The 24,345-nt window shown below is 37.1% G+C and overlaps 1 long non-coding RNA gene across 2 annotated transcripts in view; it reads right to left on the bottom strand.

Moving 5' to 3' along the window:
* The window catches only part of LOC138152907 (uncharacterized), a 123,480-nt gene that overhangs the window by 26,049 nt on the left and 73,086 nt on the right, over positions 1-24,345 (bottom strand). The window lies entirely within an intron of this gene.

Genomic DNA, 24,345 nt, shown 5'->3' with positions numbered 1-24,345 from the left:
AATGCAACACAATAAAATATATTTATTAAACAGCGGCTATGTGTCAGGTACTATATTAAGTGCTGGGCATGCAAATAAGACAAAGAAAGAGAGCTCTTGTCTTCATGGAGCTTATAGTCTAATGGGGGAGGATAACCCACAGAAGGAAGGGAATAAAAAGTGAAGAGAGGAAGAAATCTGGAATAGGGTCATGATGATGATGGAATGGAAACCAAGCAGTATAGCTGCTGGGAAATTACAGGGTGACCAGGCTTCTGAGCATCCTTTAAAGGGAGGATTTGGGAGGAGTTTCTTAATCCACCTTCTAGCCCTCCAATCAGAGGGACAGAGGCAATTGAGGGTACTGTGATGTATGTATTCCAGAACTGAAGCAATCTTCAAGATAATGAGTTTCCTGGAGATGAGTTTATGGGTAGGGGTGGGGAGTGGGGGTGTATGATAATGATATGGAAAACAAGTAGTACAGCTCGTGGGAAATGAATCCATATGCCCATTTTTTCATCACTATAAAATCCTCTGAACTGTCTATTGAAGAGTTGAAGAATTAAAGATTTCCATGATCAAAACATAAATATAGAACAAGCAGGATTTTTCAAAAACTTTCCTATAGAAGCACTTATCTTCTTAGTAGCACAGCTGAATGAGCAATATTAGTAACATAAGACCCCATGATGTTCGTTGTTTTCTGATTACCAAAAGAAAAAGCATTTGAGTAAGTGGAGCAAATTTTGAGAGCTTTCCTCCAATCAAGTAACTTCCATGCATATTTTTTTAAGATCATACAAGGCTCCATGAAAACCACAGAGATAATTTTTAAAAAAAATAATCCTCTGAATCAACATCAAGTAAGGTAGAAGACAGGAAAATAGCTAATTACCACATCTGTTCATTATTGTTATGGAGGATACCCTGTGCAAAGCCTAATTGGAAAAAGTATCCCCTATTAATAGTAAGGTTTTCCAGGTCATCTTATTTGTAGAGGATCTCATGCTCTTTGAATTGAACCCTGGAAAGCTCAATGAAAACTACAGTTATTCAAAAATATATTAGCTCTGCTAATTCATATGGGAAAAAACAAGTGGAGAATGTACATTGCCCAGCTTACAGTTGGATAGATAGTTAACTCACAGAAAGTTCATCAGCATGTGTATTCTGGAAAGGATCAGTGGGTGGAAAATAAAGTGGGATCAAAGCTGAGCTGAGCCTCAGAAGATTGGACTGGATGACAAATTGTGCAGATTTCTTGCTATAGCCTTACAGAATCCAGCATCACTTCCATATCATGATAAAGCTCTAGAGTGGGACTTTGAAGGAGTATTATATAAATTCTTGGTTTAAAATACAAACTAAGGCTCAGCATTATCCCTTACCCATAATGGAATCTTAAATGTGTAACTGCATAGTCCACAATCAGGATTACATGCTACAACCAGCAAAGTATTTTATTAGAGTCTTGCTTTTACAGTGAATTCAAATAGGCTTAAGTGTAAGCACATGTGAAACAAAGGAGTTTAAACAGTGGATAATAATAAACAGCAATGCTCAATATGTTAGATGCTGCTGTAAGAGATGGTGTTAAATTTGGCTTTGGTCGTCATTTTCAATGCCAACCTTGATAGAAGGGGAATACTTTTTGATAGGACTGAGGCTGTGAATTCCTGTATCTAAAGTACTATGGTATTCCCTGAACCTCTTGCACAATACAACATGCCAAACTGAAGACACTTCCTGCCAGGACAACATAGACCCAAGCACCATCTGTGGTGGATGGCCACAACAGCTCCCCAAGGGCTAGCAGAGTGCTAAGGATAGACGTCAGTGTCATGAGGGAGTCACTCTTGTGCTCATGATTATGGCAACTTCTTCAGGATCTTCAGACTTGTACAGTCTGAAGTACAGTCTTGTGTTTATGGCCCTCATGGGAGGTGGGCAGTTCAGGCACATCATCCCTAAGTGTTGAACAGGCCTTACTACAAAGAACCTAATTTGTGTGTGTATGTGTATAGACACATGCACATGTATATGTTTATGCATATGTATGCATATGTGTGTGTGTGTGTATAATTGGACTTGAAAAGTTAAACATGACCAGGACATAACTGAAAGGCAGCTTAGTACAGTGGAAAGAATGCTAGATTTGTAAAACAAAAAAAGAGATGAGTAATCAATGAATCCAAAACTTAAATAGATGGGCAAAGGCTACAATGTTCAGAAAAAAAGTTATTGAGTTAAGCCTGGTTGATTGGGGAAATGATGCAGCTACTCACAGAAGTAAAGTGTTAGAAGGCTGATTAGTTCAATTTTAAACATACTGACTTTGAGGTGCTGTTAGAACATTCTGAAAGAAATGTTCAGCCAGGAATTATGGGAGTGGATATCAAGGGAGAGATTCAGACTGGATAAAAATATTAAGGAGACATCTACATAAAGGCAATAATTGAGCTCATGGTAGCAGATGATATCACCAAGGAAAAGACAAGAGACAAGAGGCAGATAGTGCTTTGGTGGACAGCTACACTTAGGCTTGGAAGAACACAGGTATATAAAAGAAACTAAGAAGGAACAATAAGACAGTGTGAAGAAACCAGGAGAGAGCACTGTCATGGAAACAGAACAGACTATGAAGGAGAATGGTGTTATTAACAGTATCAAATGATACAGAGAAGTTAAGATGAGACCTCAGCAAATGACCTTGGATTTAGACATAAAGGGTTCATTGAGAGGAATTTTGGGTCATTTGATTAGCAAGCTGTAGGACTAGACATTTCCCCTGATCCTTAGGAACTCTAAAAACTTTTCCAAATAGAGATTATGCTCAAGAGGTAAAAGTTAATTGCAGCTGCATTCACAGGCCAAGACACTAAAACATTGACAAGGTAATGACCAGATGAATTAGCAACAGAGAAGGCTAATCCTTATTCCCAATGTACCAATTGGAAAAATAAATGACTTCCAGAAAGACAGAAAACTTATGCCACAAATTCCAGAACACATAGTGGTTAAATTTAACCATTCTAATGACAAACAATGAATTCTGCACATGACCAGGTGAAAATCTTTTAATGTGGAGGAAAGGAAATTCCATTAAACCAAAACTGTGCCACAATTAAAAATGGGAGGGAATCTAATACCAACTGAAGAGCAAAGAAGCTCGAGACACAATTCCAATCAACATGCTTCAAAAACTTGAAACTGACTATCAACAAAAGGAGATGGATGTTCAATAAGAGAGACTTTAAGGCCTCCTGCCACCAAAAAAGACATAAGATTATTTGCTTGGCAAAAACCTGGGGAAATAAAAATCTTTCAATCATTCAGTCAACAACCATTTATTAAGTACCTACTATTTGCTAAGGCACTGTGCTAAACACTAGAGATCTAAAAAAAGATAAAAGACAGCCTCTGTTCTCAAGGAACTCAGTCTAATGAGGAAGACAACATGCAAACCACTGTATGCAAACATAACATATATACATATATATGATAAATTAGAGATAATCAACAGAGGAAATACAGAAACACAAAAAGATAAATAAATATTGCTACCAAGGAAAGCACAATAATAAATAATAACAAATAAATAAATAATAAATAAATAAACAAAAAGATAAATAAATATTGCTACCAAGGAAAGCACAAGTGATGAAATGAATTACTACATTTCTAGAGACCTCTTTTTAAGAGAGTAAGGGGGAGAAATCTAGAAAGAGAATAATACCTGGGGGAATAAATGATAAAAATTAAAATGAATGGACTATTAAGAAAATTTTCTAAAAGTTCACAAGGAGATAAAAATGAATGCAAAATTTAAAAAGAAGTCATGGCAGAACAAGCCTAAAAACAATGGGTTGGATCCCACAACCTACTCCCAATTACCTTACAGGTGAATCAGTATTTTTAGTGAGATGAAATTCTAGAATGAGAGAATGCATAAAAGGAAGAGGGGAGGCAAAAGATGGAGGGGGATGTGTTATATAATCTCATCATGTCAATTATGAAGAATAAAGGAAAAATAACTCCTGCAGTGTCTCAGGAAAAAGATCGACTATGGACAAATACGTGAGATGGCAAAGGGAGGAGTTGAAATAGGGAGAAAAAAAGGTGAAAATATTGACTTAGTGGCATTAGGGCATCTCACTAAAAAACACTTATGAGGGTGATATGTTATACAGTGGGAGATGGGGAGCTTAGAATAGGCTTAATCTGCAGGGATTTGGTGGTCAGAGAAAATGCTTCTTGAGTCTGTGTTATTTCTCCACAGAGAGTATCCTGCCTCAGGATAAGGGAAATCAGATCTCTTGGAGACAACTGAGATCCAAAAGGGTGGGAATATATGAACACAGAGAGATTTCACTTTAAATTGAAGGAAAGTTTTTGTGGAAAGGGTAAGGGTGGAAATGGAGCAGTCAGTCAGGGATCATAAAAAAGAAATCATTGGGGTGACCAGGTATCACAGCGAGTAAGAGCACCAGCTCCAGTGTCAGGATGACATGGGGGATCGAATCCGGGCTCAGACACTTAGCATCCACCCAGAAACACCTGGCCGTGTAACCTTGAGCAAGTTATTTAGCCCCAATTGCTTTAAAAAAAAAAAGAAATCGTAAAAATAATTATGTGGAAGAAAATAAGCATGAAATAAGCTAACACTTTTAGGATATAGCTAAAGTAGTCATCAGGGGGAAAATAATATTCCTAAAAGTGTTGAACTGAATGCGCATTTTTAAAATTTAGAAAGTTAATGAGTAAACCCAAAATAGAAAAGAGTAGATATTGAAAATCAGAATAATAAATTAGAAATAAAATACTATAGAAATTATAAATAAAACTATAAGCTAGTTCATTGTAAAAGATGTTGTTGTGTATTTCTTTCCATCCTATTCTCTTCTATTTATCTTTCTTTCTTGTTTACCCTGTGCCCTCCTCAAAAATTCTGTTTAGCTTTTGATCACTGCCTCACTTAATTGACCCTCGCTCCTACCACCTCACCTTTCTATTAGCTTCTTCCCTTTCTGCTTCCCTGTTGATTAGGTAGATCTTCCTTGCACAACTCTTTCACGTGAGATAATTTTTCCCCTTCTTTTTCTCCCTTTCCCCTTCTCACAGTGCTTTCCTCTTTCTTACCCTTCCATCCACCCACCCCCAAGTTGGAAACAAAATATATATCCATCAATTTGTCATTTTTCCATCATGTATGATTCTGTGACCCAATTTAGAGTTTTCTTGGCAAAGATACTAGAGTGGTTTGTCCTCTCCTTCTCCAGTTCACTTTACAGATGAGGAAACTGAGGTAAATAGAGTTAAATAACTTTCCCTGGGTCACATAGCTAGTAAGTGTCTGCGGACAGATTTGAACTCACAAGAATGGATCAGGAAGCTAGGTGGCACAGTGGATAGAGTGCTTAGCCTGGAGGCAAGAAGGATCTTCTTGTGAGTGAATGCTTAAAGAAATTGTGGTTCATGAACATAACTGAATATTATGGGACTATAAGAAATTATGACTATTATTAATGCAGAGAAGCATGAAAAGACTTTCATTAACTGATATGGAATGAAGTGAGCAGAGACTGGAAAACAATATAAATGAACAAAATAAATGAAAATAACAATAACCATAAAAGAAGTAAAAGTGAATGCTGATGAAATGTAAAGAATATACATGGTCCAAATAAGAGATATGAGAAAGACACCTCCATTCTTTACAAAAGCAAGAGGTTCATGGGTGTGGAATATGTGTGTATGTGCACACACATATACACATGAAAGTGTATATATAGTATATGTATACATTATGTGAGTATACATATATATAGAGTTGTCCAATATATTCATCGATTTTGATGATTTTTCTCTTTTTAAAAATATTTTTCAGCATATGGAATGGCTCTTGGGGAGAGAGAAGGAAAGAAGATACCGGGAGAAACTTAGGTGATATAAAATAAATGCTATCAAGAAAATATTTTGACCTGGAGAGAGCAATTTAAATAGAGAAGGGTCAGAAGCCAGATTCCAAGATGTTTAAGAATGAATGAAAGGTAATGAGAAAGTGAATAAATCAAGCAGAGACTGCAATAGAAGTTTACGAGTGAAAGCGAGGAGAGTTATAGAATGATAACTTCTGGAGATGGCAAGGTCAAGGAAGGTTTTTATTTTTGGTTTTGCTTTTAATGATAGGGAGACATGAACATGTTTATAGGCATCAGAAAAAGAACAAAGAAATAAAGGCTGAAGAGAAAGAGAGTGAATGATTGATGAGGTAACCTCCCAAAGGAGATGGGAAGAAATGAGTTCAAAGTTACAAGTAGAGGGTTTAGCTTTGATAAGAAGGAAGATGACCTCATCCTCTGAGACTAGAGGAGCAAAAGAGAATTATGAGTTAATGAAAACAGAAGTTTTGAATCATTAAAGGTGAGAAATAAATGAACTAAATTCAGACAGCTTCAATCTTTTCAACAAATTAGGGGAATAGGTCATCTGCTACTGAAGATGAGAGGAACATGGATTTAGATGGGAACTTGAGGAGAGATGGTTTGGTATAATTGCAGTGTGGAGAGTTTAATAGGGAATCAATACAAAATGAATTAGAATATTACTATGCTTTGATGAGAGTCCCCTTGAGGTTAGGTAGCATGAATATGTATGGGACCCAGTCACCAACACCATATTGTATCTTCTAGCAGTGCTCAGAGGCTCATGAGTAGAAACAGAGGGGATAGACAATAGGAGTGGCAGAGAGTATCAAGAATTAGTAGGGCAGGGACTTTGGACAGACAAGATTGGCAGAGAATTCAAGTACAGGGGAGTAACAGTGTGATGATGTACTTGGAGAAGAGAGCAATCAGGAAACCAGAGCTCAAAATAGAGATAAGGGATTGATTTAGGAATAAGAGAACTTTGCAAAATGTCATTAATATTGGGGGGGAGGATTTGAAAATATGATGTTCCAGAGGCACCTGAAATTATCAGTTCTCAAATGTATCTAAACTATTTTTCATTTCTCTCTCTCTTGCACATTCTTTGCTATTTAAAGGATACCAACAAGACCAACATTGATATGTAGTTCTCAATTACATTCCTATCTCAAGATTTTTAAACCCTAATTTATACAAGTTTCCTGCATCTCTTCCAGTTTGATATGTGTGCAGAGAATAGTGAAGCAGGTGTCTTTCTTCTTCTTTAACCCTTCTGCCACAATATCTTTATAAGTCAAGCTATGGTCAGGACCACACACTCCTCCAGGCTCTCAGGCCCTTTTGGAGACTCCCCTCTACTGTAGAGAGGTTCCATCTACCCATCTGGGTGGTCAAGAAAACAATAAATTTGATCCATGGAAAGTGGTGGGTTTGGAACGTCTCTCATTACCGGGAGTCAAACAGAATCAAATTGACTAAATCCTTCTGGAATTCTACAGGATAGCTGTTTTCCTTTTTTCATATTAAGTCATATTGGTCTTTATATGGGTATGTTAATGTAGCACACTTAAACATCTTTCTCCATTCCACTTCAATTCTCTTTCAGAAAGTGTCTTCATACGACCATAAGTAAAAGTATCACTTAAAGAAGAAAGGAGAAATAAATTCCTTTATACTAAAGCAAAATACAAAACTTATTATAAAATATATATATATATTTCGAAATCTGAAGCAAAATTAAATTATTTACTGTTGTTAGATATGGCTTATACCCTTGATCCAATTTTTGGAGTATTTGAGATATTAAATATTCCCATAGATCAGTGACCATCTTTTGCCATCCCACTTCTGACCAGTTCTCTTTCAGAAAATGTCTCCATATGGCCACAAGAAAAGCTTATCTACAGAATCACTTAGAGAGAAAAATAGAAATAAACATTAAGAAATTAAGATGAATTAATGAAAAGGACTCTGGATCTATATGGAGTAAGACAAGCTGGATTCAAGTCTCAGCTTTGCTATTTACTAATGGCTGTGTGATCTTAGGCAAATCATCTCACTTTCGTGGGTTTCAGCTTCTCCTTGTAAAATGAGGAGGATGGACCATATAAAAATAGTTGCTTGGATTTCTATAGTGTTCTCAGTTTCACATAGCTTATATCACTGTAGATACATTATTATACTGATCTTTATTCTAGGACCAACCATTCTAGGAAACAATTCTAGAATTATGCTAAGAAAGTGAGTAAAATATCCATACCCTTTGATCCAGAGATACTACTGATAGATATACACCAAGGAAGTCGAAGACAAAAACGTATATCTCTTACATATCAAAATAATCCTGAGTGCATTTTGTGGTAGCAAAGAATTAAAGTAGATGCCTATTAGTTGGGAAATTGCGAAATAAATTAGGGAACATAAACATAGTGTAATATTCTTACTACCCTGGGGAAAAAATTGTGTAGGTTAAAATTCTCTGGGAAATGAAGATATGCGTGATCAGAGTTGTAGTATATGGGCAGAATGAATTTCTTGGATTGTGGTTTCAAGAATGAGAACTGTGACATCATCATTATTATCATTCTCAATTACCTGTAGTTTTTTTTTTTTTAACATACTCTAGTATTAGCAGGAAAAGGAATCCATGCAGACCTAAATATCATTAAAGCTAGGCTAAAGCTCATCTTCCAATTTGTGGTAAGGTGGGTTGCTTTAAACACATGGCCTTCAAGCAAAAAAATAATAATAATAATAAAAATAAAAAATAAAAACCAGCTTCCTGGAAAAGAGAATGAGGAAGAAGAAATAGTGAGCAAAGTGAAGGTGATGCCCAAATCCAAACTCTATGGGAAGAATTATCTCCATCTCTTTTCTGTTAGGAGGATGGAAAAGTGTCCCTCAGCAAAACTCTATCCCCGACAGCAACAACTGATAGTTACAAATGGATAGGAATAATTTAATGAAGTATAGGAATACTTTTGTGAACAGATTAAAACAAGCAGAACCAGGAAAAACCTACACAAAGTCTATAACAAAAAACAACAAAATTGAAACTAAATACTGTACCATTATATTGACTCAGAGTATCCCAGAAGAAGAAATTAGAAACTTTGCTTTCTTTCCTTCTTGGCAGGTAGGGCGGCTATAGATGTCAAACACTGCATATCTCATCACATTCAGTTGATGTGTCGGCTAGTTTTTCTAAAGTGATTTTAATTATTCTCTTCCTTTTTCATATTTTACAAAGAATAGGTTCTTTTAGGTATGGGGAGGTGAAGGATATATTCAGAAATGGAAGCAATTTAGAAATAAAGAATAAATATATAAACCAAGAATAAAATAAAAATAAAAATGAACACATTTTTAAAGACATGGAAGGGGCCTGAGAACCATTCTAATATTAATAATCTTATTTAACAGATGAGGAAACAATCTAAGGAAGTTGAAGTGATTTGTCCAAGGTCCTGCAGATTCAGACCCTGGTCTTCTAATTGCAAATCCAATCTTCTTTCCTTGATACACATGAATTATTTTCTCACTTTACATATGTTCCAACTTTAGTTGATTCTACCTTTCAACCCCTAACTCTACCTTCTGCTAACATTTTGGGAAGCAAATGAAGAACATTATTTTTTCATTTCATATATTTTCCCCTTTTCAATTTCTAAATCCACCTTATATTTTATGAAGTCAATTAAGAAAAAAAAGGTTTTCTTAATTCTCACTTCTGATTATTCTTTTAAATAGCAATGTCTACTGCAAAAAGAAGTTTTTTTCTAAAAGGGAAGTACTTCATATTTACTAAGACAAATTGAAAGTTAAATTCAAAGAACAGCTGGTTCCTGCTTCTGCTTTGACTGGAGGGGAAGAGATCTCTTGTGCTTCTGCCCAAATGCCTTTCTTCCCCTCTCTTTCCATACAGTCTCTGAGTTTGCAATATACATTATCACAATACCCATATTAGACACTCCAGGGATTTTTGCTGGATAAACTGGTCGATCAATAATCAGTGTCCTTCATACCTGCTCAAACAGCAGAAGTAATGCATTAGAGCAGCATCAGCAGCAACTAAGACTTTCTTGCTCTACTAATGGTATTTATTATGAATTTAACATTTGAAAGGAAGTTAAATTCAATATGGAAACATCTTTCAATCACTTTCAAAAGTTCTTCCATTCCCCCAGCCAATTCACTGATTCACAGCAAGCTTGACTTAACATTCTTTTCCTTTAAGCTTTGGTATTCCTCTAAGTCACATAAGGAAATTCTAAAGGAACAGCAAGCTCTAGATTCTAATTATATTTTTGACACTAATTGCTATGTAAGTCTCAGTGAACTGTTGTTCATTGAGGATGAGAATCTTGGAAATTAATGAAGGTTGCTAAGAGTGGCAACGAGATGGAATTTAACGTGTTTAGTGGTACAACTACTTTGCTGACGGTCTCTGATAAATTTGCAAATGTAAGTGCTCATCAGTTTGGGAAATGGTAGGGGAAATGGGGCACATGATAGAAGTTGAAACTATGAGTAGAGAGAAATTTTTAAAGCAAATGAAAAGAGGAGTGATTATCCCCAGTCTTAAAAAGATTCAGTAGGAGGCAATGGCAGTGGAAATATGTAGGAAAGAAAAGAATGGAACTCAGTTGACCTAACTCAGAGATGTATCTTCTGTTTGAGTCAACTCAAAAAGTCCTAGGGGCAGGTAGGTCATGCAGTGGATAAAGTGCCAGACCTGGAGTCAGGAAGACCTGAGTTTAAATCCAGCCTTACTAGCTGTGTGACTCTGGGCAAATCACTTAACCTTGTATGCCTCAGTTTCTTCATCTGTCAAATGACCTGGAGAAGGATATGACAAATCACTTTGCTAAGAAAACCCCAAATGGGGTCACAAAGTGTCAGACATGACTGAAATGACTGAACCACACCAAAAAGGCTTACACAACACTGATAAGCCCCTTTAAGTCCTTTCCAGAATGGAACTGTAAGGCTAAGAATAAAGTTTGCGTCATGTGGGTTAATCTTGAGGCATTTTGGTCTTGATGTATCTCAGGGATTGTCTAACAGGTTCCTGCTCAAGAGCTATTTAATGGTTATTTGGGGGCCCTCCTGGCTCAGAGTGAATGCAAATAGTAACTGTTTCTCTTTTGGCCTGCAACCCTGAAGGTCTTCCCCTCACAGTTTGTTTTGTTTTTGTTTTTGTTAATAAAGGGGCTGTCCCTTGATTCACTTCTTAAAAGAGGTCTATTCACTGAATGGGCATTGCCTCACTCAAAGTGAGAACTTGAAAAGACCTTAGCCTAAAAGGGCCAAGGTTTCCCACTGTATCCTGGGTCATCTCTAGTTGTCCTGATTGATATCTGGCCACTGGACCCAGATGACTTTGGAGGAAAAAGTGAGGCTGGTGACTTTGAACAGCTGTCCCTCACTGTCAACTTCAAGTCATGTCATCATCTCCCTGATGTCGTGGTCCTCTTTGAAGAATGAAAGACAAACCACACAACCAAAGCCTTAGTCCCAATTGAGTTATGGCAACTCACTTTCACTCAATTTGATTAAAAATTTCTCCATTTTAGAGTACAGAGTGCTACCCATACTGTCAGAACCTTGTATGGCTTTTCCTGAGATGAAACATAAATACTTGCTACCTTTTTGATTTTGTTCTTTCAGTCTCCATCACGCATCCTGATAACCAATATCCAGCCATGAAAGATAACTGGATGCCTCAAAAAGGCATTTGAAATTTTAGAGGAGGACAAAAGCATCTGATAGCAAAGAGTTTTATCCCCTGTCACCCAGTTACAATGTTATTTTCATTTTAGAAGAAAATAGTAGTGATGGGAAGAGAGATATTATTTTTGCAAGTAAATATGGAAATACAGAAAATATGTATGCTGTTCATTCTAGGTATGTCCATTGTTGAAGTAACCTTTCCTAGATTTTGCTCTCCCCATAGAGTATTAAATGACTCACATCTGAGGCTGTGTAAGAGCCTATAAATTTAACTCTTTTTCCACTATAGACTTCAATTTGTGAGGTCATCATTTTGTAAGGTTTCACTTTGATGGGAATTTCCACACTTTCCCAACTTCTCCAGTTCAGAGATATTTTCCTCTCATCCTTTCCCTGAAAAATTGAGCTGTTGAAATGGTGTCTGTATGCTTCCCTAACCTCCTTATGGAGATTCATGTTAATTCACTTTACAACTCAGACTGGGTTGGAGGAATGAAGAGAGAATGGAAAATGTATAGTTCCATTTTGCCACATGCAATCACTCTCCTATAGAAAAAAGGTTAATCTTTTGTTGTGTGATGGTAGCACAGACTGAAGTGGAATGTGGAGATAGTTCCACAGATATATCTTTCAGACAAGATACACAATTATTCATGTACAACAGATAAATATTTCCTTTCCTTTCATTTAATCTGGATTCTGCTTCTGCTTTGCCATTCTGCATTTGTGCATTCACTTTCGCTCTGTTCATTTTTGAGTGTGGGAGTGGACAGGAGAAATCTTTGTATTCCTAAGGGGTTGATTATGTATTCTTGGTCCTGATTTAAATCACTTGCTCTCCCTATGCCGCAAGGAGCCATAGGTCGAAACTAGTAACATCACAGGGATTGAAGGACGGGTTTCAGATGACTGAATCACATAGGTCATATGATGAGGTCTGAGTCTAACCAGTGATGAACTGAAAGAGCTTCCTGGGACTCGAAATCCCTCCTTAGTGTATAATTCCATTTTAGTGTGCTTTGTCCTGCTGGCAGCCAAGGGTCTCCCAATTGAGATTCAGCTGTCTGAATAGAGACAAGAGTCCTGTTGCTCAAGAAGCTTATTGGATTTGCTCATCCTTATTCTGAGCCCATGGTCACACCCCTTTCCCTTTTATCACCCTCAGAAAAGTTTTTAAAGACTTGGAAGGGCATTGTCATTTTCCACATGGCCGCTGAAATCTTTGTCCATAATGCACTAACATTTATTTTTTTAATTTTTAATCTTGCTTATGATATATGAAGACCAATCACTCAAGTACTGTTTTGATATAATCATCTTAATTGCCGTATTCTAAAATAAGACAAGGGAAAATAACAACCCCTACAAATACAATACCCCATGACTAAGAGAACTAGTCTTTTCAAAAGAAAGGCCTAAGTTTATAAGAATATATGTTTATAAAAGAACTTTTCTGGCTCCTCCATCTACAACCTCAAGTTTCCTGGAACACCAGTCTTGATGGGACTTAGAGGATTGCAGGGCTCAATGGAGACCTCAGAAGCTCAGATTTCACAGCCCTGTCTGTCTCCATTAGTTCCACTTGCTAGCGGGTTTGACTGTGCCACCCATTAAAATGTTTTATTCGGGGCCCATCCCCCAGGCACTATATCTGGCCCTCATCTACATACACTTCTGGTTGTGGTAGCTGATTCCTTTATTAGGCTTTATCCATAGGCTGCTTTGTCTAAAGCTGTTAGGAAGACCTAGTGCCCATTTTTAATATAGCATGGTAGCATGACCTCTACAGGGTCAAAGAAAGTCCCTAAGCCAAATGTTCTTATCAAAGGGTAACTGAACTTGTTGGGGATTGTAAAAATATTTTGATAACTATATTTTAATATAATTGGTTTCTAGTGTATTTCAATGTATTTTTTGTATTTATTATGAGAACAGTTCTATAGTTCAATGGACTTCTAAGGAGTGGGGGCCTTTGATACAACACAAAAATTCAAGAATCCCTGCCCTAAGCTATGTTGGTTTCTCTACAACTAATAGCATTTTACAAACCATCAGAGTCATGCACAATGGTCCAAATAATAACAAAAATCATTAGAACATTGATTCAAATATATTCATACCATTGGTTAAATCATCTTAGATTATAATGTAAGAAAATGTCAGGTAGTAGTAGTAGTAGTATTTTCCTTTCTAATAATTTTGTTTCCATTCATCAACTTTCCTCATTTCTAGATGGAACCATTTCATATTTTGATTTAATTAAACTTAAAAGTTAATGAAAACCTTAAGAAGCTGAAATGTCCTCCCTTTGCCCTAGAGAAGAATGTAGAAATCTCTGGGGTTGTACTGTACACTTCTGAAAGCTAGAGAGCAACTGGTCCTGTACGACTTTTGGATTAACCAGTTAAGCTTCCAGTTGCTGCTCTGCCCCCTTCTTTAAGACCCAGGAAGCACTGACATCATTGTGGAAGTGTAGAATTTAATTTCACTAATAAATCAAATTAGGCCCAAGCTTTTAGTTACACACAGTCAAATTCACAGTGTGAGACAGGCACTGAATCACTCAATGGGCTGGTAACAAGATCCAGAGCTTTTCACCTCTAAGTCACTGGTTCTAATCAGGCCAGGCCTGGCTCAGTAGCGATCAAAGCCTTTTCCGTGGTTGAGCATCTCCATTCAGTGCCTAGTGGACAGATGTCTGCCTCAGAATTGGCACTGATCAGAATCTCGAAGGGTGTAACAGTAAGGAAGTGGAATGGAGTTATGTGTCCAGTCCTAGATAATACAAGCAATATTGTTAGTGGAGAGCAAGGCTTAGATAAGGCTGCTGAAGACAGGCTCTCTCAGCATTAAGTGGAAGTTCTAAAGCAAAGAATGTCTACCAAGACATAGAGTCATAGCTCCAGAGTTAAAAGGGACCTCAGACCAACCCTTTTATTTTACAGATGAGGAAACCAAGGCCACGAAGACTAAATGATTTGTAAAAAGTCACACAGATAATAATTATCAGTGTCAGAATTTGAACCCAGGTCCTCTGATACCCGAGATAGTTCTCTTTCCATTGTGGCCCATTGCCTCCCTGACATATAACCATGTAGGGGAGATGAATGATTATCCCCACGATGAAATCCACTGTTTGTGATATCACTAGAGTCTTTGAAACCATTGGCATCTTATAAGAGATGTTATTAAGATTGAGATACTTGAACATATGCTATAACTAGAGGACTTGAAAGAATGTCTAGGATAATAGGAGAGACAATGATCTTGCCCATAAACTTAGCTTTGTCTCTGTGCCTTTTCTTTGCTCACTCATTCATATAGGAAGGTGAAAGGCTTTTGAAATAGAGAAACTTGGGAACCCCCAAATCCCAGAGCCTTTGACAGTCTTGCTGAAAGATTACCTTACATTGATAATGTCCAGATACTGTCTAACCTTCTAAAATTAAAATTGAGAGGTATACAGAATGCTCACCATAAGCCAGAGTTTGTTTGTTCAAGACCAGTGATCATAAAGTTCAGTTCAGAATAGCAGACTTAAGCCTAAAACCATTACCCACATAGCTAAGAATGTTTCTGTTCATTATTTCCAGCTATCACAATTCCTGGAGCAATGTAGGTACTTAATCAATGTTTATTGATTGGTTCATTCATTGATTTGTTCTGAAAGGCTTGGTACCTGGAGATGAAAAATATTTCTGCAGATGACAAGCCATCTAGCCACATCTGTTAAAGCTTTTTTTCTACTCTTCTTGTTACTATGATTGAGAAGAAGCATGGGAGAGTAAATAGAGAACTGGTCTTGAGACCAGGAAGAATTGAGTTCAAATTCTGCTTCAGACAGGTACTAGCTGTGTAACTGAGCAAGTCACTTTACCTTTCAGTGATCTAGGCAAATCTCTAAGACTTTAAGTTGTAGAGAAAGTAGCTATTTGCACTGGTAGAAGTGGATTTATCATTCAGAAGCTCCCTCTGCCAATGAATTCACAACTCCAGTCCCTATGCCCACTGCCATTATTATCATTAGTAATTACCATTTCCCAAACTAGAGCCTCTGCATGGAGATTACCATCACAAACCGACATGCACTCAGTTTCAGAGCTTAAAACAATTCTTTTGATGTTGACATAATCAAAACTCATTCTAAGGGTGAATCCTGGGCCTTCTATAGAGATTCTGTATCTATACAAATTGTTCCTTGTACTAATGTGAATTGACTCATACTACCTTGGCTTGGAAATGGTTCCATTGCTCTCTACTCATTCTCTTCCAACTTCACTTCAGTGACAAAAATCAAACATTCCTCCATCTTCTACATACTCAAACTGCCTTCTGTCACACACTCAGGAATAAGATATACATGCTCAGGAGAACTTCTTTTTTCTGTCTTATAGCCTGAGGTTTGGAGTGCTAATTGGTTATTTTAGACATCTGTACTAATCATGGATCTTCTCCACACAGCTGTCCGCCTTCCCCATGGAGTTCCCAATTCTAACACAGAAAGCAAAGTCACTCAAGTCTTTGAGTTTATGTTGTGCCTTATGTGGGACGTCAAGTAGCACTCAGTATATTCTAGCATTCCAAGTTCTTCCCCCAAATACACCCAACACTGGAAAAGCTGGCCAAAGCCACACTGTTCTATCACATTGTGGTATTACCTAATTCTTTGTCTCTCTTGCTCTTTCATTATAAAGCACAGTCAGCTCTGCAGCAAAAACAAATTACAGTTTAGAAACCCCAAACCAGAAGCTTGTGCTAATTTTGCCTTGATAACAATGGGTGTCTCAGAAAAAGAAAGACTGGTGCCTACAGAGGTTACTGACTGTACCTCAGCTCAGTTGCCTTGCCTTCCTGATTGTGCTCACGATCTAATCTATTGACCAGAATTTTTATATCACTCTAATACCTCTTATTTAACTTCCATGGTCAATCTACTTATTACTAATTTTAATTCAATTCAATTAGCATTTAATCAGGACATCGGTTTATGTTACACATTGGGAACTTGAAGCAAGTTGCTTAAATTCCTTTTTGCTCTAGTTTCTCCATCAATAAAACAGAAAGAAGCCCTTCCCCTTCCTATCTCACATGCTTAAGATCATAACTTATGGTATGAGATCTTAACAAATATTAAGAATAATAATTTTCAATAATAACAATTCCTATGAAATCACTAGCATTTATGAAGAAGAGCTACTATGGTGAAAAATCAAATCCAAAACTCAAAACAATGTATCGGAAGCCTTCCTTTTCTTGTAAATATTAACGTAACACTAGAATTGCTCATCTGTCATCTCTCAGTCTTGCCACATGAGTAACTCACCTTCTTTTTCAGTCATACTTGCTCGTGACAATATCTTTTATTCTGCCTCTTGCAAACAAGTCGTTATTGGGTTTTATAATGCTACACCTCTCTTCTTCTATCCACAGATGTGTTGGGCCAGCTCCATCTGGTTCTGTTGTTAAATTTTTAGCCTGAGCATTTATACCTCAGGAATTGGTTACCCCTACAAATTAGGGTTTCACTTATTTGTTTTGCTGATTATGCAGACTTAAGTATTAATAATATTTAATTAGCATTAAGAATTATTATTTAATTATATAATTAATATTAATAATAACTAATAATTAAACATATGTGCATACTTTCCCCACCCCCAGCGAGCCTTGTGCTTAAACATTTATCAGCATACTCCTGTATTGCTCTATATACATTTCTTGAGTTCAGCAGGAGTGTAGAAAATGAAGAAATGATTGGACTGGAGGCCTCATATTCATAGGCTAATGATGATGATAGCAGTAACTGGAATTTACATAGTACTTTAAGGTTTGCAAAGCACTTTACATTACACTTTCTAGTGATCTTCAAATTATTTTAATTTTAATCCTTCTAAGATTTTGGCATTCTATAATTCAAAGAGAATATCATGGGGAGCAAACTGGGAAACTGGGAGAGAGAGGGAGAGAGACAGAGAGAGAAAGAAAGATAGAAGAAAGGAGGGAGATAGAAGAGAAGAGAGAGGGGGAGAGAGAGAGGAGAGAGAGAAAAATAGAGGGGAGATAGAGAGAAAGAGAGAGAGACAGAGAGAGAGAGAGACAGAGAGAGACAGAGAGACAGACAGAGACAGAGAGACAGAGACAGAGACAGAGAAGAGAGAGAAAAATAGAGAGGAGATAGAGAGAAAGAGAGAGAGACAGAGAGACAGTGAGAGAGAGGAGAGAGGAGAGAGACAGAGACAGAGAGATAGAGATGCTTTTGTAGCAGTGAGCAATTAGAGAAACATTGAAAACCAAGAAATTTTGCAAATGGGATCTATCCTAAGATAGTAAAAAGAGTGTGGGATTTGGATTTAGAGGACCAGACAGCTCTGTTAACAACTTCCTGTGCTAATTTGGTAAATCAATTCACCTTCCCTAAGTCTTTAGATTCCTCATATGTAAAATTAGGAGGTTGAACTAGAAGATCTCTAAAGTTCTTTGTAGCTCTATTTGATCTACGGTTCTCTTCAATTTTGGCCGCAAATCATTTTGCATTTGCAGATATACATATATGTATGTCATTATGTATATATGTATATTTAGTTGTGTGTATGTATACATATATATGTACCTGAATATGTGTATTATCACTATATATCATTACATGCACATATATATAATATGTATGTACTATTTGTGCATGTCTATATGCATTTGTATATGCACATTATATATTAGTGTGGATATGTAGGCATACTCATTATATGGGTGTGTATATGGGCATATATATTTATATTTGTATATGTATTTATACCCATATATATATACCCATTTACATATATCAATAGTAGTAATTTGACTCAAGGGGCTGTCTATTCAGTTGTAAATTATAATCTGGGCAATATGGGTTTTTCATACACTTCGTTTTTCATTGTGGATGGTTAAACCCATTTCTTTCATATTATTGTGGATTTCTCTAAAGAGCTTTTGTAGTGTTCTAGAAACTGAAGAAATTATTATGATGTTCTCTGGGATTGGAAGCATTTGAGGAACCTTACCTTCAATAGGAAATCATTATTTTGTTTGATCCATGGCAAAAGATTTATTCTTAAAGGCAGGAGAGATCCGAGTTTGAATCTCATCTCTAACATTTACTAGTTATGGGACCATGGGCACGTAAATTATTTAACCTCTTAGAAGCTCAGTTGTTCTATGCATAAAATGGGGATAATGGGAACCTATCATACCCATCTCAGAGGGATATATTATTAGGATTAAATGAAATAATGTATATACAATGCTTTGCAAACCTTAAAGTATTATAAAATGCCTGCTGTCATGACACTCGAATCTTTGATATATGATATGTCACATGTCAAATATGAAATTATATATTTTAATCTTTGGATATATATTTACTCAAAATAATAATCATTTAAAATGTATCTGCAAGAGATTTATACAGATATGGATTTTAGGGCAGTAAAAGTAAGGTCTTTTAATTCAAGCCAGCAATATACATATATATTTGTGTGTGTGTGTGTGTGTGTATTTGTTGAGTGAGGCACTGTGCTGTATGCTATGGGGGGATACAAAAATCAATATGAAAAGGTCCTTGTCCTTAAGTTGCTTCTAGTTCAGTAGGAAAGATAAGGCATGTCCATATATAAATATACAACCTGAGCAGAGCCAAAGTGCAATGAAAATATGAAATACAACATGCTATGAGATTTCAAAGGGAAAGGGGTAATTTTACTTCTTGGATATTAGAATTCTTTATTGAAGAATGAAAAGAATTATTTTTTTCCTTTCGAAATGGATTTCACTGGGCTTGCCAATGTTCTGAACTCATTCGGCTACAGAAGCATTCTGTGCTCTCCTGTGAGCCCAATGGAATTCCCATTACCAAACTGCTTCATACAAAATTCCCAGCCACGACTAATTTGTTACTTGAAAGTCCTCTCCTTTTCCCTCAAAATGACAGGTGTAAGTGTGCTAATCATTAACGCTTATTATTTCCCCCATCTTTAACTTTCAGTCTTGCTAAAGACTAGGGAGACACAGGGAGTTAAGCTAAAGATTCCCAAGATTCCCCACAACATAGCTGCCATGCCTTTGAGAGTTTCTACAGCTTGTTATGTGAGATGCCATGCATGGTTGCTGGAGGGTATATTTTCATTTAGTCTGGATGCTTGGCACACTTAGACCATAAACAGAGCCCAAGGTAGAAATAGATGGCATGGCTGGTTTGCTCAGGGAGTGATGAAAATGTTTAATCAATTAATAGGGATAATGGAGTGTCTCAGTGGAAGAGGACAGGGCAATTCTCAGAGCTAAAGTGTGCTCAAGTTCAGGCCGATGGCTCTTAGGCGTTCAGGGTGATTTATGGGCAAACATGCCAGCTATGCAAATGATGAGGGTCCTCTTTTGTGTTTTCATTTGTGCACTTTTTTTCTCCTTGGCTCTTTCTGCTGAGAGACAGATTAGCAACCACTGCTGATTGTTGGAGTCTGTGGAGAGGAGAGAATCATTCTCAGTCCAGTTTCCCCTGAAAATTGGGGTAATTGGCTCTCTTAATGCTTCTAGGAAGACTACCCAGAGTCACAAACACAGCATTGCCTAGTGTGAAAATGGTTTGTCTGAAATGGACAGGACTAAGCCTAGCAAAGGATGGCACTTCAAATGTTTGTCACATTATTTATGATGGGTATTCTTACCCTCTTCTGTGTCATTGGCTCCTTTGGCAACTTGGTAAAGCCTATGGAATTCTCAGAATAATTTTCTAAAAATTCATAATGGGAGGAAATGCTAAATTTCAGTTAGAGGTTAGCAAAGATAAAGATGTAGTGTTTTTCCCATCCAAGCTCATCTGTGGACCCCAGATTAAGGACTCTTGAACAAGAAAAGTCATAACATGACTTTAAAACAATACCCTTTAAATTAATTCATTGATTAAACACTCACTATTTTCACAGTTAGCACTCTGCTCATCTTTCCTGAAATATAGCACAGTATAGGTGCCTAATAAATGCTGATTGATTGATTGATTGGCCAGAAATTTAACTTAATTTTACAGCTTTCTAGTATATAAAAATATTTGCCACTAACCTGGAATTTTGTTTTGTTTTAAAATTAACTTTAACCTCTATGAAATAAATGAACTGCACAAACATATATAGATATAATATATATGCATGTATATCATTTGTAAATATGTGTTTATGTATATAGAAACCATTATTTTTAATTTCTGCTCTATCTTTTGTAAGTTTTCAAAATATTCTATACAGAAAATCAAGTGCTTCACACATAGACTGCTATAGCTCAGTTACCAACAGGCCTCTTTTATGCTACACGTCAAATGTCTCAATTTTCTTTTCACTGTTTATTCAGTCATTTCAGTCATGCCCAACTCTTTGTGACCCTCCAGATAGTCAGAATCTTTCCAAAAATATGGTACACAAAACTAAAGACAACACTCGCCACATGATCTAACCAGGGCCGAGTACAGCAGGACTGTCACTTCTATGTTCCAGAATACTAATCCTCTATTAATACAGCCTCAGATCTCATTAGCTTTCTTGGCTGTCATAATACCCTGCTGAGTCAAACTGAGTTTGCAGTCCACAAACACTGACAGACCTTTTTCAAATTACAGTCTAGCCATGCCTCCCAATCTTTCTTAGGAAGATGATTTTTTGAACCTAACACTAAGGTTTTGCATTTATTCTTATGCCTCTTTTCATTAATAAATATTTGTGAATGAACTCACTATATGTACTAACCTATTGCTTTGATCATTTGATGTTGACTCATGGCACAATGTAGAGTGCCAGGCTTAGATTTAGTAAGATCTGAGCTCAAATCTGGCTGTTAGACACACTTACTACCTATGTGATGTTTGGCAAATCACTTAAACTCTGTCTGCCTCAGTTTCCTCAACTGAAAAATGGTAATAGCATCTAACTCTGGGTTGTTATGAGGATCAAATGAGAGAGAAAAAGAGAGAGAGACAGAGACAGAGAGACAGAGAGAGACAGAGAGAGACAGAGAGAGAGAGAGAGAGAGAGAGAGAGAGAGAGAGAGAGAGAGAGCTTATTATAGTGCTTGGCACATCCTAGGTATTATATAAATGATTATATCCCTTCCCAATTTTGCTCACCCATAAGCTAAAAGAGATACAATGTTTACACACGACATAGTCCCTACGGGTGCCAAGCTTTTAAATAAAGGGATAAAGCACAAAGGAAAAAACATAATATATCAAAGGAGAGTCTTAGAAGTTAACATAGTTAGGATAGGATAAAGGGAAATATGCCATGCCACACCATGCCATAATTATTGGGGATGATTTCATGAATAATGCCAAATTTTAGGAGACATTTGAATAAAGATTGGGTAAAGATTAAGAGGTCTGGGGAAGGAAAGGAATATGTGCATAGTATAGCTTAAGAACATAATAAAATAACTAATAGGAAAACAAATCCAATGATTCTAAGTAGAGAAGAATAAAATGAGCAAGATATGTCCCCACCCCCTGCCCTAGAGATGGCTACCATTATATGTATGTATGCATGTATACATACATATACATATAACATGCACATATATACATATATGAAAAATCATTCTGCATATACTATTTATCAATTCTTTCTCTGGTCCTTTGTAGTTAATCTGGGTATTTATAATAGTCAAAAAGATTTATTCACTCGAAGTTGTTCTTAAAACAATATTGCTATTACTGTATACAGTGTTCTCTTGGTTCTGCAGTTTTGACAGAAGGGTAGAGTTTGTTGTAGGGAGGGATGAGAAGTAATGTGCAATTTCCTAAGAAGACAGCCAAGCTAGATAGTGGAGGGTTTTAAATGTCCAAAAGGAGTTTGCATTTTATCCTGAAGACAACCAGGAGCCACTGAAGCTTCTTCAATATGAGAGTGACAAAGTCAGCCTTGTATTTTAGAAATATCCAGATGGAAGCCCTGTGCACAATGTTTTGGAAGATTCCCATATGTTCATTTACTCCTACAACCCTCAAGATAGCCTATCAAGGTTCTTCTTTGTTACTGGTGACTTGTTTTTGTTCTCCTGCTTGCTTTCCCTTGCATTTTGACTTCATCTTGATTCCTGACTGGGACTTTGGCCCTCCTTACTAAGTCTTGTTCTCCAGGGTCTTACCTCACACTTGTCCTAACCCTTTTCTTTTTTGGTGCCTTAACTCCAGCTCCCTTTCCTGATTCTGTTGCTCAGGCTTGCTCAGATTCCTAGGCCTGTCTCAGCCTTCAGACACTGCCATTCAACTTCCTTAGTCTTAAAGACTCCTAGTCCTGTATTTATAATTTGCTGCTAACTACTAACCAGTTTGTGGACCTCAAGACCAGCTGATATATGGGGTAAACATGGCATCCCAACTCACTAAGAATAATCTACTTCTAGCTAATAAAAGATTCCTAGCACTGGACTAGGTGGCTGACCTAGATGACAGTATCTTCCATGTAGCCTTTAAAAATAGGCTCTAGAATCATCTCTCCCATCTTGTCCTATGTCCCTTGGTTATAGAATCTCTGATTACAGTTTGGGACAAGATTCTAGTCTCTATACCCTGGAGAGGAAATAAAAATAGGAAATTGCAGGGAAAAAACACAGGGGAACTTGTTCATTGTTCATCTTTTTCACCTGTCTATCTTCTGAGAGAAAGTAAGTTGACAAATGAGATTCCCAGTATTTATGTGGTGTGTTTTTCTGCCTTTCCTTGAAGTATAGCCATTGCAACGCAGAGATTAATTTCTGTTATCATTATTTTAGTTTGCTTTTCTATAGCTCCTGATGTACAGAATCCAAGATCTTTTGCCATGCTTAACTATCATTCAGGGAGTGTCCCTCAAGCCATCCAATTGCTGTAGAATGATGTAGACAGACAGAATAGGATGCTTACCCAGAAGGAGAGATTTGAGGGGCACTGAGAAAGACTCCTACTACATCCTTCCCAGAATTGTCTCTGCTGATCCTACTATAATTTCTGAAATTCTCATATTATTTGTTTGATAATAGAAGTTTATTGCTTGAAATAACCTTTAGTAAACATCTTTAGTATCCCATCATGTGTTGGTCTCCTGGGCTGGCATCTTCTGGCTAGTAGGGGATTGGAGAGACACCATTATGTCAATTATGGGTCTCCTAAGTAGGCCTTTTCCTATCTGCAGGGGGGTCAGAGAAATGCTATTCCACCAAGTGTGGATTTCCTAAACTGATCTCTCCCTATCAATAAGGGACCAGAGATATGCTATTCCACTGATTTCAATCTCCTGGGTTAACCTTTTCTTGACAGCAGGGGATTGGAAAGATTTCATTGCACTGAAATTGAATCTCCTGAAATGACCTCTTTCTGCCTGTAGGCTACTGGAGAGACTCAATTGTATTACATTCTGCCCTCCTAGGCTGGCTTTTTCCTGCTTGTGGGAGTTAGAGAGATGCCATGCCATTCCTTCCTGTTCCCTCAGCCTAGCTCACTAGGTTGACCTACCTGCAGGGATAGGAGAGGAATGGATTCCATCAGCTCTAAATACTGGTCTCCTAGCTTGAGCTGCCTAGTACCCTGAAAGGCCTCCACTCCAAGGCCAAATCCCTAGTACTGTTCATCTACATGAACTCTTGATGATTAACAAATTCCTACCCAATCCTATCCTCTCCACCTCAGTGATTCTGAACTCATTCTGGTGGTCAT

Source organism: Petaurus breviceps, unplaced genomic scaffold, assembly GCF_028583685.1.
Source record: "Petaurus breviceps papuanus isolate PSGF00001 unplaced genomic scaffold, PetGlider_PUasm1.0 90977, whole genome shotgun sequence".
NCBI classification, from domain to species: domain Eukaryota; kingdom Metazoa; phylum Chordata; class Mammalia; order Diprotodontia; family Petauridae; genus Petaurus; species Petaurus breviceps.
This window is presented reverse-complemented; position numbering and strand designations above follow the sequence as displayed.